The sequence below is a fragment of the Saccopteryx leptura genome, chromosome 1 (assembly GCF_036850995.1).
Source record: "Saccopteryx leptura isolate mSacLep1 chromosome 1, mSacLep1_pri_phased_curated, whole genome shotgun sequence".
Lineage (NCBI taxonomy): Eukaryota > Metazoa > Chordata > Mammalia > Chiroptera > Emballonuridae > Saccopteryx > Saccopteryx leptura.
This window is the reverse complement of record NC_089503.1, coordinates 253602507-253617438: the sequence shown is the minus strand read 5'-3', so window position 1 is coordinate 253617438 and position 14932 is coordinate 253602507. Positions and strand designations below refer to the sequence as shown.

At 39.3% G+C, this 14932-nt stretch overlaps 1 protein-coding gene and 1 pseudogene across 1 annotated transcript in view; one reads left to right on the top strand and one right to left on the bottom strand.

Moving 5' to 3' along the window:
* The window catches only part of LOC136379614 (zinc finger protein 699-like), a 142259-nt gene that overhangs the window by 64395 nt on the left and 62932 nt on the right, over positions 1-14932 (bottom strand). The window lies entirely within an intron of this gene.
* Positions 4099-13481, top strand: LOC136379741 (olfactory receptor 7E24-like; annotated as a pseudogene).

The window sequence follows — 14932 nt, the reverse complement described above, 5'->3', positions numbered from 1 at the left end:
AAAAGAAACATATTATGGGTGTTGGTTTTCATTCTTAAAAACCAAAAATCAGTTAAAATATGTATCTCAGCTGTACTTTTAGTTAAGACCTCTGAACTTCTGTGTTAAACTTTTTGAGGTGTTCGGAAACAGTAAAGAATTTTAACATATAAGCAGCAGAGTCTAAGACAGGGGTCCCCAAACTACGGCCCGCGAGCTGCATGCAGCCCCCTGAGGCCATTTATCCGGCCCCCAACGCACTTCCGGAAGGGGCACCTCTTTCATTGGTGGTCAGTGAGAGGAGCATAGTTCCCATTGAAATACTGGTCAGTTTGTTGATTTAAATTTACTTGTTCTTTATTTTAAATATTGTATTTGTTCCCATTTTGTTTTTTTACTTTAAGATATGTGCAGTGTGCATAGGGATTTGTTCATAGTTTTTTTTATAGTCTGGCCCTCCCAACGGTCTGAGGGACAGTGAACTGTCCCCTGTATAAAAAGTTTGGGGTCCCCTGGTCTAAGATTTAGTTTAATTTTGTCTGCTATATAATCTTTTGCAATAATGGTCAAGTTCTGGTGTCTTTGAACCTCAACATTTTCATCTTAGTTGATTCCTGTTGCCACAACTGCATTTTTTCAAAGATTAAATATAGTGAAAATTCCATATATAATGAGTGTACACAGAAAGTTCAAAATAAATTTTAGATATTATTATTAATATTAAGTTTATCTTTACACACTTTGAATAAAATATTGTGTGATTTGAAGGTATGTATTTCTCTGGATCTCTGATGGGACATTCTTTTCTGTTTTTATACAAATAGATACTGAGTATATGAAGGGAAATGACTGAATCTCATTAATTTAATTTTTAAATTTTTATTGTTTTTGGAGGGAAAGGTAAAGGTAGAGAGAGGAAGAGAAAAAGAGAGAAATATCTATTTGTAGTTTGACTAAGTTGTGCATTCATTGGTGATTTCTTGTACATGCCGAAACAAAGATAGAACTCACAATCCTAGTATATTGGAAGGATGTTCCACCCAACTGAGCCACTTGGCCAGGGCTGAATGTCTTTAATTTCTGATTCCTCAGAGCCTATACCTTTGCACAGAGTAGACAACAAAAACAAATTTTTTTTTAACATTAAATAGACCCTTAGTTCACACAAACACAGAATAGGCAATAGGCTTCCACCCTGGGCTCCTTTTCTCCCTGTCCTTTCATCCCTTCCAGCAATAGTTCACAGGAGTACAGAAAAGATGCAAAGGGGATTATGTGCATCTATGACATGAACTTCCTCTGAACCTCTTACTTTCTTTTTATAAGACATGCATCATTCACTTTCAAAAAATTGTGTTAATTTTAAATAATGAAAGCTTTAAAGGGTGGAGAAGGGCAGGATCAATCTGACTTCATGGACTGAAAACTTAGGATTTCACATTCAGGATGTCATGTCATTCCACGGTTCAAGTTCCCTGGGACAGGTAAGGTTTTGATCTCTCTGCCATGTAATGATATAGAAGTCATTAAATATTTCTTGAGGTTAAATTTATCAATAAGTGGTTACTGCAATAGCAATTTAATTCTGATTAAAATATGGTAACTGGATGTTAATTGCCAAATTTTGGGGCATATTTTCTCCCCATTTCTTGGTAAAAATGTCATCAGAAAGAGGCTGTGATGTTTATACACACTCTAAATTTGATGTGTGAAAGATGTGGGACTCAAATGTTCATCCCCTGAGTCCTAACCCAGGACTCTGTTTCTCAACTAGAGCTGAACAATTTTTTTTCATGCCTGCTTTGTACAAGATCAAGAAACAGAGGCAGGCCCCGGTCAGTTGGCTCAGCGGTAGAGCGTCGGCCTGGCGTGTGGGGGACCCGGGTTCGATTCCCGGCCAGGGCACATAGGAGAAGCGCCCATTTGCTTCTCCACCCCCACCCCCTCCTTCCTCTCTGTCTCTCTCTTCCCCTCCCGCAGCCAAGGCTCCATTGGAGCAAAGATGGCCTGGGCGCTAGGGATGGCTCCTTGGCCTCTGCCCCAGGCGCTAGAGTGGCTCTGGTCGCAGCAGAGCGACGCCCCGGAGGGGCAGAGCATCGCCCCCTGGTGGGCAGAGCGTTGCCCCTGGTGGGCGTGCCGGGTGGATCCCGGTCGGGCGCATGCGGGAGTCTGTCTGACTGTCTCTCCCCGTTTCCAGCTTCAGAAAAATACAAATAAAAAAAAAAAAAAAGAAAATAAACAGAGGCAGGGCCTTGGCCGGTTGGCTCAGTGGTAGAGCGTTGGCCTGGCGTGCAGAAGTCCCGGGTTCGATTCCTGGCCAGGGCACACAGGAGAAGTGCCTATCTGCTTCTCCACCCCTCCCCCTCTCTTTCCTCTCTGTCTCTCTCTTCTCCTGCAGCCAAGGCTCCATTGGAGCAAAGATGGCCTGGGCGCTGGGGATGGCTCCATGGCCTCTGCCTCAGGTGCTAGAGTGGCTCTGGTCAGGACAGAGCGAAGCCCGGGATGGGCAGAGCATCGCCCCCTGGTGGGCGGAGCATCGCCCCCTGGTGGGCGCGCGCGGGGTGGATCCCGGTCGGGCGCATGCGGGAGTCTGTCTGTCTCCCCATTTCCAGCTTCGGAAAAATACAAAAAAAAAAAAAAAAAGAAACAGGCAGAATTATTGGTTCCTCCTATTGGGACTTAGTGAGGTCACTATGAATAAGGGAATGGAAAAAGTGATTCACAGGGGCCTTTCTGGAATAAATATTGTAGTTTATAAGATTTTTTATAAATAATATTTTTTACATGTCAGTTTGGAAATCTGACATGTACAAGCAATATTTCCTTTAAACCTGAGAAATTCAGTGAGCTATCATGACATGACTATTACTAGACAGACTTCAGGGAAATCCTGGTTCTAGATCTCAGAAATAAGAGCAGGTAATTGATTGTATCCGATTTTGGGGGGAAAGATTTAGGTAAATAATAGTAAAATTTAATGTGCCGTGACTTTTATAATGTAAACAACTATAAAAGTGTGGGTTTATTTCTGGGTTCTCTGTTCTATTCCATTGATCTATATGCCTATTGTTATGCCAGTACCAAGCTGTTTTCAGTACAATGGCCTTGTAGTATAACTTGATATAAGGAAATGTGATACCTCCCATTTTATTCTTCCTTTTCAAGATTGCTGAGGCTATTTCTGTTCTTTTTTGGTTCCATATAAATTTTTGAAATATGTCATTGGTATTTTAATTGGTATTGCATTGAATTTATAAATTGCTTTGGGTAAATAGACATTTTAATGATGTTTATTCTTCTAAACATGAGCACGGTTTATGATTCCACTTGTTTGTATCTTCCTTGATTTCTTTTATCAGTGTTTTAAAATTTTCTGAGTACAAGTCTTTAATCTCCTTGGTTAAATTTACTCCTAGGTACTTTAATTTTGGTTGCAATGGAAAAGGGGATTGCTTCCTTATTTTCTCTTTCTGAAAGTTCATTGTTGGTGTATAAAAATGCCTTTGATTTCTGAGTATTAATTTTATATCCTGCCACCTTGCTGAATTCATTTATCAGGTCCAGTAGTTTTTTGACTGAGACTTTAGGGTTTTTTATATACAGTATCATATCATCTGCAAATAACGATAGTTTTACTTCTTCTTTTCCAATTTGGATGCCTTTTATTTCTTCTTGTCTGATTGCTGTGGCTAGGACTTCCAGGACTATGTTGAATAAGAGTGGTAAAAGGGGGCATCCCTGCCTTGTTTCTGATCTTAAAAGGATTGCTTTTCATTTTTGCCCACTGAGTATGATGTTGGCTGTGGATTTGTCATAGATGGCCTTTATCATGTTGAGGTATGTTCCCTGTATTCCCACTTTGCTGAGAGTTTTGATCATGAATGGGTGCTGGATTTTATCAAATGCTTTTTCTGCATCTATTGAAATTATCATATGGTTTTTTTTCCTTTTGTTTATGTGATGAATCACATTGATTGATTTGTGAATATTGTACCAGCCTTGCCTCCCAGGAATAAATCCCACTTGATCATGGTGTATGATTTTTTTCATATATTGCTAAATCCGATTGGCTAATATGTTGTTGAGGATTTTAGCATCAAAATTCTTCATGGATATTGGCCTATACTTTTCTTTTATTGTGTTATCTTTTTCTGTTTTTGAAATCAGAATTATGCTCACCTCATGAAAAGGAGCTTGGTAGCCTTTCTTCCTGTTGAATTTTTTTAAATAGCTTGAGAAGGAAAGGAGTTAGTTCTTCTTTGAATATTTGGTATATTTCACTTGTGAAGCCATCGAGCCCTGGCTTTTGTTTGTTAGTAGTTTTTTGATAACTGTTTTGATCTCGTTTGTTGTAATCGGTCTGTTTAGGTTTTCTGATTCTTCCAGATTGATTTTTTAAATATTATATGTTTCAAGAAATTTTTCCATTTCATTTAGGTTGTCTAATCTTTTGGCATACAGTTCTTCATAGTATTTTCTTATAATCTTTTGTATTTTTGTTGTGTCAGTTGTTATTTCTCCACTCTCATTTCTAATTTTATTTATTTGAGTCCTCTCTCTTTTTTTCTTGGTGAGTCTGTTTAAAGGTTTTGGCCACTGGAGTTCAATGAGTGTGGCCTCTGGGTTTCCTACATGTGTTCTGTCTGCAGGCCCACCACCCCCTCTGCCGCTGCCTAGGGTATTTGGGCGTGGGCATTGCCAGCACTGCCCCTCTATAGCCCTGAGAGGGGCTGTGTCCAAGTGCCCGGGTCTAGTAGCCTCAGCAGTCTCCGCCTTTGCCCTGCTCCCGTGAGTGAGGTTATGTGCTGTGCCTGTGCAGCAGGCCTCGCCACCAAGGGCAGGTGTGAGCACCTTTGCTCAGCTCCCAGTTTTCACCTGTTACCGGGCTTTCTCTCTGCCTCCGAGGTTGGAGCCAGCCCATGCGTTGGGCCGCAAGCCTTAGTTCTGCATGACCTTGCTCAACGGCCATGTCTCCACCCATTCCTGGGCTTTTGCCTTTCCCCTGCAGGTGGGTTTGCAGGCTGGCCCACAGCCTGGTGGCCAGATCATTTTCAGGCATCCCCTCCACTCCCACTGGGCAAGACTGAGCTCACACCCAGGCCTCAGTTGTGGCCAGCTGGCTTCGACCCTTGCTGACGTAACCATGCTTTTGTGCCCAGCCGCTGACCACTGTCTGGCAAGCCTTCAGTCATGTGGTGGGGCGCTGCAGCTCAGACCCTAACACTCAATATTGTAGTTCTGAAAGCTCCCTTCTTCTAAGCAACTCTGCTCTGAGTGCTGCGAGAGAGTTTTTTGGCTGGTGTCCTGCTGTTGTAAGGTACCAAAAAGTTGAAAATTGATATTGATATTCTGGGAGGAAAGGTCAGGCTTTCCTATCAGGTTTTCCTGTCCCATCCCTACTTTAGGGAGGGGAGGGAGAAGAATGTAGAAGTTTCTGGCTTGCAAGAACAATGGGTCATTTAGTTTTAAATCTAAAATAAAGGTTAACCGAGAAACATTTTCTTTTTCAATAGGAGGCAGAATTTACATACCACCTTGCATTGACTGTAGTTCCTCCCCCTTCCTGGAATCTTGAGAATAAAGTACCTTTAGGTTAGTGAGGGAAGATGAACCCTGAAATATTTGTAAACATCTTTAATTGTGTTACCTTGAAAGTCTTTTTTTGTTTGTTTGTTTGTTTTTTTTACTTAATAAAATATTATTTTAATGCAAGAGAAAAATATACTTGGTAATTGTTTCCAAGAATGATTTTTTTTATTTTTTTATTTTATTTTTTTTATTTAAATAAATTGTTATTAATGTTAATGGGGTGACATTAATAAATCAGGTTACATATATTCAAAGAAAACATGTCTAGGTTATCTTGTCATTCAATTATGTTGCATACCCATCACCCAAAGTCAGATTGTCCTCCGTCACCTTCTATCTAGTTTTCTTTGTGCCCCTCCTCCTTCCCCTAACCCTCTCCCTCCTTCCCTCCCACGTCCTCCATCCCCCCACCCCTGGAAACCACCACACTCTTGGCCATGTCTCTTAGTATCGTTTTTATGTTCCACCAATGTATGGAATCATGTAGTTCTTGTTTTCTTCTGATATACTTATTTCACTCCGTATAATGTTATCAAGATCCCACCATTTTTTTTTTTTCTGAAGCTGGAAGTGGGGAGAGACAGTCAGACAGACTCCTGCATGCGCCCGACCAGGATCCGCCCGGCACACCCACCAGGGGGCGATGCTCTACCCATCTGGGCGTTGCTCTGCCGCGACCAGAGCCACTCTAGTGCCTGGGGCAGCGGCCAAGAGCCATCCCCAGCGCCCGGGCCATCTTTGGTCCAATGGAGCCTTGGCTGCGGGAGGGGAAGAGAGAGACAGAGAGGAAGGAGTGGGGGTGGAGAAGCAAATGGGCACTTCTCCTATGTGCCCTGGCCGGGAATTGAACCCGGGTCCCCCGCATGCCAGGCCGATGCTCTAACGCTGAGCCAACCGGCCAGGGCCAAGGTCCCACCATTTTGTTGTAAATGATCCGAAGTCATCATTTCTTATGGCTGAGTAGTATTCCATAGTGTATATGTGCCACATTTTCTTTATCCAGTCTTCTATTGAAGGGCTTTTTGTTTGTTTCCATGTCTTGGCCACTGTGAACAAGTACTGCAATGAACATGGGGCTACATGTGTCTTTACATATCCATGTTTCTGAGGTTTTGGGGTATATACCCAGTAGAAGGATTGCTGGGTCATAAGGTAGTTCTATTTTCAGTTTTTTGAGGAACCACCATACTTTCCTCCATTATGGTTGTACTACTTTACAGTCCCACCAACAGTGGATGAGAGTTCCCTTTTCTCCACAGCCTCTCCAACATTTGCTATTACCCATCTTGTTGATAATAGCTACTCTAACAGGAGTGAGGTGGTATCTCATTGTAGTTTTGATTTGCATTTCTCTAATAACTAATGAAGATGAGCATCTTTTCATATATCTGTTGGCCATTTGTATTTCGTCCTGGGAGAAGTGTCTGTTCATGTCCTCTTCCCATTTTTTTATTGGATTGTTTGTTTGTTTGTTGTTGAGTTTTATGAGTTCTTGGTAAATTTTGGATATTAGGCCCTTATCTGAGCTGATGTTTGAAAATAACATTTCCCATTTAGTTGGCTGTCTGTTTATTTTGATGTCAGTTTCTCTTGCTGAGCAAAAACTTTTTATTCTGATGTAGTCCCATTCATTTATCTTTGCCTTCACTTCTCTTGCCTGTGGAGTCAGGTTCATAAAATGTTCTTTAAACCAGGTCCATGAGTTTAGTACCTATGTCTTCTTCTATGTACTTTATTGTTTCAGGTCTTATATTTAGGTCTTTGACCCATTTTGAATTAATTTTAGTACACGGGGACAAGCTGTAGTTGAGTTTCATTCTTTTGCATGTGGCTTTCCAGTTTTCCCAACACCATTTGTTGAAGAGGCTTTCTTTTCTCCATTGTGTGTTTTTTGCCCCTTTATCAAAAAATATTTGACCATATATATGTGGTTTTATTTCTAGACTTTCTATTCTGTTCCATTGGTCTGACTGTCTATTTTTCTGCCAATACCATGCTATTTTGATTGTCATGGCTCTATAATATAGTTTGAAGTCAGGTATTGTAATGCCCCCAGCTTCATTCTTTTTCCTTAGGATTGCTTTGGCTATTCGGGGTTTTTTTATAGTTCCATATAAATCTTATGATTTTTTGTTCCATTTCTTTAAAAAATGTCATAGGAATTTTGATGGGAATTGCATTAAATTTATAAATTGCTTTGGGTAATATGGCCATCTTGATTATATTTATTCTTCCTATCCAAGAACACGGAATATTTTTCAATCTCATTGTGTCTTTTTCTATTTCTCTTAACAATCCTTTGTAGTTTTTGTTATATAGGTCCTTTACATTCTTTGTTATGTTTATTCCTAAGTATTTTTTTTGTTGTTGCAATCGTGAAGGGGATTATTTTTTTAGTTAGTTTTCTAATATTTCATTGTTGGCATATAGAAAGGCTATGGTCTTTTGTATGTTAATTTTGTATCCTGCGACCTTACTGTATTGGTTTATTGTTCCTAGTAATCTTTTTGTGGAGTCCTTTGGGTTTTCGATGTATAGGATCATATCATCTGCAAAAAGTGATACCTTTACTTCTTCTTTTCCGATATGGATGCCTTTTATTTCTTTGTCTTGTCTGATTGCTCTGGCCAGAACTTCTAGCACCACGTTAAATAATAGTGGAGAGAGTGGACCACCCTGTCTTGTTCCTGATTTAAGGGGGAAAGCCTTTAGTTTTATGTCATTTAATATGATGTTGGCTGATAGTTTATCATATATGGCCTTTATCATGTTGAGATATTTTCCTTCTATACCCATTTTGTTGAGAGTCTTAAACAAAAAATTGTGTTGTATTTTATCAAAAGCCTTTTCTGCATCTATTGATAAGATCATGTGGTTTTTGCTCTTTGTTTTGTTGATATAGTGTATTACGTTAACCGTTTTTACGTATGTTGAACCATCCTTGAGATTCTGGGATGATTCCCACTTGATCATGATGTATTATTTTTTTAATATGTTGTTGTATTCGATTTGCCAGTATTTTGTTTAGTATTTTAGCATCTGTATTCATTAGAGATATTGGTCTGTAGTTTTCTTTCTTTGTGCCGTCCTTGCCAGGTTTCAGTATGAGGGTTATGTTGGCCTCATAAAATGTGTTTCGAAGTATTGCTTCTTCTTCAATTTTTTGGAAGACTTTGAGTAGAATAGGAACCAAGTCCTCTTTGAATGTTGGATAGAATTCACTAGTATAACCGTCTGGGCCTGGACTTTTATTTTTGGGGAGGTTTTTAATAGTTTTTTCTATTTCCTCCCTGCTAATTGGTCTGTTTAGGCTTTCTGCTTCTTCATGACTCACTCTAGGAAGGTTGTATCGTTCTATTAATTTATCCATTTCTTCTAGATTGTTGAATTTGGTCGCATATAGTTTTTCATAGTATTCTACAATAATTCTTTGTATATCTATGATGTCTGTGGTGATTTCTCCTCTTTCATTTTGGATTTTATTTATTTGAGTCCTGTGCCTTTTTTCCTTGGTGAGTCTTGCCAAGGGTTTGTCAATTTTGTTGATCTTTTCAAAGAACCAGCTCCTTGTTTTATTAATTTTTTCTATAGTTTTTCTGTTCTCTATTTCATTTATTTCTGCTCTGATTTTTATTATTTTCTTTCTTCGCCTGGTTTTGTGTTGTCTTTGTTCTTCTTTTTCTAGTTCCTTAAGGTGTGAAGTTAAGTGGTTTACTTGGGCTCTCTCTTGTTTGTTCATATAGGCCTGAAGTGATATGAACTTTCCTCTTATTACTGCTTTTGCTGCATCCCAGAGATTCTGATATGTCATCTTGTCATTTTCATTTGTCTGTATATATCTTTTGATTTCTGTGCTTATTTCTTCTTTGACCCATTCATTTTTTAAAAGTATGTTGTTTAGTTTCCACATTTTTGTGGGTTTTTTCCCCTCTTTTTTGCAGTTGAATTCTAGTTTCAAGGCTTTATGATCAGAAAATATGCTTGGTACAATTTCAATTTTTCTGAATTTGCTGATATTGTCTTTGTGGCCCAACATATGGTCAATTCTTGAGAATGTTCCATGTACACTAGAGAAAAATGTATACTCTGTCGCTTTGGGATGAAGTGTCCTGTAGATGTCTATCATATCCAGGTGTTCTAGTGTTTCGTTTAAGGCCAATATATCTTTATTGATTCTCTGTTTGGATGACCAATCTAGTGCTGTCAGCGGTGTATTGAGGTCTCCAAGTATGATTGTATTTTTGTCCATTTTTGTTTTTAGGTCAATAAGTAGCTGTCTTATATATTTTGGTGCTCCTTGGTTTGGTGCATATATATTAAGGATTGTTATGTCTTCTTGATTCAGTGTCCCCTTAATCATTATAAAATGACCATTTATGTCTCTGAGTACTTTTTCTGTCTTGTAGTCAGCATTATTAGATATGAGTATTGCTACACCTGCTTTTTTTTGGATGTTATTTGCTTGGAGTATTGTTTTCCAGCCTTTCACTTTGAATTTGTTTTTATCCTAGTTGCTTAGATGTGTTTCTTGTAGGCAGCATACAGTTGGATTTTCTTTTTTTAATCTATTCTGCTACTCTGTGTCTTTTTATTGGTAAGTTAAATCCATTTACATTTAGTGTAATTATTGACAATTGTGGGTTACCTATTGCCATTTTATAAATTGCTTTCTGTTAGTTTTTTATCTTGTTTGATTCTTCTCTTTTGTTTTTCTGTCATTTATTTTTGTTTGTTTGTATTCCATACTTCTTTCCTCTGTTGCTACTTTTTTTAAATCATGTGTTTTTGTGGTGGTTTTTTCAAGGGTTGTTACCATTATGTAATGAAAAGTGTACCTACCATATTCATTGTAGTACCCTATCTTATGAGAGTTTTTCATTTCTGTTTGATTTGTTTTTATAGTTTCAATTTCTTTGGTAATATATTCTTTGTGATCGTTGAGTTGTTTTCTGAGCTCCCTAAATTGCCTTTCTGTGTTTTCTTGTATATCTCTGAGTATTTTTAGGATTTCTACTTTAAATTCTCTGTCATTTAGCTCCAAGGTTTCTAATATGTTAAATTTTTTTCCATAGATTTTTCCACATCTATTTGTGTTACCTCTCTATCTTTTGTATCCATAATATTTGATTTCCTTTTTCTTATTTGCAGCTGAGGGTGGTCTTGTTGATAGCACACTGGTACACTTCCTCCTCCTCGGCTTGAGCGAACGTCCGTGTGGCAGTTAGCTTCCTCCACACCCTCAGCTCCCTCCGGACTCTTAGCTCCAGGTGATAGCAGCCCTTTTGCCTTCAGTGTTTGTGGAACTCTGGAATGCTCCGAGGATAGATTTTTCTGTTTCTAGTTGATAAATTTGTTGAGATTTTGGGGAGATCTTTCGTACATGCTGCTCACGGCACCATTTCTCTTACGTCTACCTTGAAAGTCTTGATGTTTCTGTGTATCCCCTAAATAAATGTTGTCAGCCCATGCTATGATGTCATGCTCTCCCCTGCTTGTGTGTGATCAAGGGTATATAAGCAGCCTCTGCACTATTTTTGGGACTGCATGATTTGGGTTTGATGCCCCGTGTCAGTCATATTGGCCAGCATATTTAATAAACTCCTCCTCTAATAAAACTCTTCAAAATTCATCTGGACTGGGTTTCTCTACATGAACTCAATGAAATAAGGTACAGTGACTTTCAAAATCTGGTGTGCGGTACTTTATAACACTGCTTCCCTTTGCTGGTATTGCTGTTTCCAGGGGAAATATTCACTTCAGATTTGGAGAGTGGCTTAGCCCAGGGGTTAGGGTGGCTGTTCCTCAAAGTGTGTCTCCCTGTGCCTCCTAGATTAGACTCTCTTTCTGCTGCTCCAGTACTCTTTTTTCTCCCCATCCTCCAGAGCCCCAAGTGAGTGGTTGTGAGAGAGCTTTTCTGCGTGGTCATTTTAAGATGAATCCTGGATCTGAGATATCTGTCTCTTTCTCACAAACAGTATCCTGACTTGTTTCACAGCTAAATACTGTCCATACACCTCTTCTAGGCTCTGGGGCTGCAGGATGGGGCTTTGTTCCAGGGATTTAGGACCCTCCCCTCTCCGCTAAACTTACTTTTCACCATGCGAGTCTCTCTGGGCTGCCATTTGCTCCAGGGAGCTGGGCAGCCCTCTCCATGTTTCTGCTTCTCCTACCAGTCTCAGCGTGGCTTCTTCAGTGTTCCTTGGTTGAAGAGTCCTCTTAGTTTAGTCCAAAGTTGGTTTTTCCAGATGATGGTTCTTAAAATTAAGTTGTAATCCACTTTGGTTCTGGGAAGTGGAAGTTGGTACATCCACCTACTCCATTGCCATCTTGCCGCTCCAACCCGCTCCTTTCTGACAGCTGTTTATGTGTTCCTTTTAAAGTACAACTCTCTTGTTTGAGTTATCACTTATTTTAATGAAGAAAGAGAGATGGAAAATCAAATGATAAAACTCAGGAAGATAAGTATAACATACAAATTTTTCTGATTATGAACATTCAATCTTCATTTAGAATCCAGATTACATAATCCTGCCTTTTATACAGTGTTTAAAATATTATAAATAAAGTGTCTATCTACTAGCATTGTATTTGAATAAAATAAGGCATATTTAGCTACTTATTAGTTTCTTTCCATGAAAAAGATTTTTATTTTCTTTAAAGAAGAAAAGGTATTCTTATTCTATATTTTTTCTTAAAGAAGTTGGCTGTGTGTTTCTGTGATTATGGGTTTGTTATCTCTAATGTTCCTGCTTCTCTGATACTCTTCAGTTGACTTTTTGCCAAGTGTGTATAGAAAGAAATGACTAACACAGAAACATTAAAGAAACAGTTCTAATTAGATAAGATTGGTCATACTATCTGCTAAAGGTACTAGGGTGTGTGACCTCACAAATTAATTGCTTAAATACAAAATATGGAAACAGTACAGTATGCCCATTTACTTATTTTCTTTTTTCCAGTCCTCTTTTCCTTTTCCAAAGGTGTCCAGGCTACATAGAACCAGAAAATATAACACGTGTATCAGAGTTCTTCCTCATGAGTCTGTCAGATGATCTGGAACTGCAGCCTTTGCTCAGTGGGCTCTTCCTGTCCATGTACCTGATCACCCTGTTGGGGAATCTGCTCATCATCCTGGCCATCAGCTCAGACCCCCACTTCCACATGCCCATGTACTTCTTCCTCTGCAACCTGTCCCTGGTGGACATTGGTTTAATTTTTACCACCGTCTCAAAGATGATAGTCAACATTCAGGCTCATAGCAGAGGCATTTCTGTGAGGGCTGCCTCACACAGATGTCTTCTTGATCCTTTTTGGATGTGTGGATGGTATGCTTCTGACTGTGATGGCATATGACTTGTTCATGGCCATCTGTCACCTTCTAAACTACTCAGTCATCATGAGCCCACACTTCTGTGGCTTCTTAGTTTTGGTTTCATTTTTCATCAGCCTTTTGGACTCCCTGCTGCACAGTCTGATTGTGTTACAACTTGTCTGCTTCAAGGATGTAAAAAATTATCATTTCTTCTGCAATCCTTCTCAACTCCTTTGTCTTGCCTGTTCTGACACTTTCACCAATCACATAGTCATGTATTTTGTTGGCATCAATTTTGGTGGATTTCCACTCTCAGGGATCCTTTTCTCTTACTATAAAGTAGTTTTCTCCATTCTGAGGGTCCCCTCATCCGATGGGAAGTATAAAGACTTCCCACCTGTGGCTCTCACCTGTCAGTTTTTTGCTTATTTTATGGAACAGGTATTGGGGTGTACCTTGGATAAGCATTATTCTCGAAGAAGAATGTGGTGGCCCCAGTCATGTACACTGCGGTCACCCTGATGCTGAACACCTTCATCTACAGCCTGAGGAACAGGGACATTAGAGTGCCCTATGGAGGCTCCACAGCAGAACAGCCTAATCTTACTACCTGTGCAATCCTCTTTGGAATGTGGTTGGCAAAATTAAAAAAATGAAATATGTAGACCGGTGAATGCTATTTCTTTAGTCACTTTCTTTTTTTATTTGAAGGATTTTATTATTTTTATTTAATTAATTGTGTCTACATACATTCTAGGATCACCCCAAATGCATCCCCCTTTGCCATATTTCCGTCAACATCTCCCTTCCCTTCCCTTCAGGTTTATCCCATCCTATTATCCCCTTTCCCTCTGTCCTCTTTTCCTCTGATCCCTTTGATCTCTCCTCTCTCTCATTTCTGTTCCTCAGTTCACATTGCTCATTGAATTCCTCAAAAAAGTGAGGTCAAATAATATTTATCTTTTTCTGCCTGGCTTATTTCTTTTTTTATAATTTTATTTTTTTAATGGGGTGACATCAATAAATCAGGATACACATATTCAAAGATAACAAGTCCAGGTTATCTTGTCTTTCAATTATGTTGCATATCCATCACCCAAAGTCAGATTGTCCTCTGTCATCTTCTATCTAGTTTTCTTTGTGCCCCTTCCCCTCCCCCTTTCCCTCTCCCTTTCCCCCCTCTCCCCATAACCACCACACTCTTATCAATGTCTCTTAGTTTCACTTAGTCCCACCTACGTATGGAATAATGCAGTTCCTGGTTTTTTCTGATTTACTTATTTCACTTCGTATAATGTTATCAAGATCCCACCATTTTGCTGTAAATGATCCAATGTCATCATTTCTTATGGCTGAGTAGTATTCCATAGTGTATATGTGCCACATCTTCTTTATCCAGTCATCTATTGATGGGCTTTTTGGTTGTTTCCATGTCCTGGCTACTGTGAACAATGCTGCAATGAACATGGGGCTGCATGTGTCTTTACGTATCAATGTTTCTGAGTTTTTGGGGTATATACCCAGTAGAGGGATTGCTGGGTCATAAGGTAGTTCTATTTTCAGTTTTTTGAGGAACCACCATACTTTCTTCCATAATGGTTGTACTACTTTACATTCCCACCAACAGTGGATGAGGGTTCCTTTTTCTCCACAGCCTCTCCAACATTTGCTATTACCTGTCTTGTTAATAATAGCTAATTTAACAGGTGTGAGGTGGTATCTCATTTCCGCCTGGCTTATTTCACTTAACATAATAATTTCCATGTCCATCCATGTTGTCGCAAAAGGTAAGATTTCCTTCTTTTTCATGGCCCCATAGTATTCCATTGTACATATGTACCACTGCTTTTTAATCCATTCGTTCACTGATGAAAACTTGGGCTGTTTCCAGATCTTTGCTATTGTGAACAATGCTGCCATAAACATGGGGGTGCATTTCTCCTTTTGAAACAGTGCTTTGGTGTTCTTGGGCTTTATTCCTAAAAGTGGGAAAGCTGGGTCAAAAGGCAGTTTGATTTTTAATTTTGTGAGGAATCTCTATACTGTTTTCCA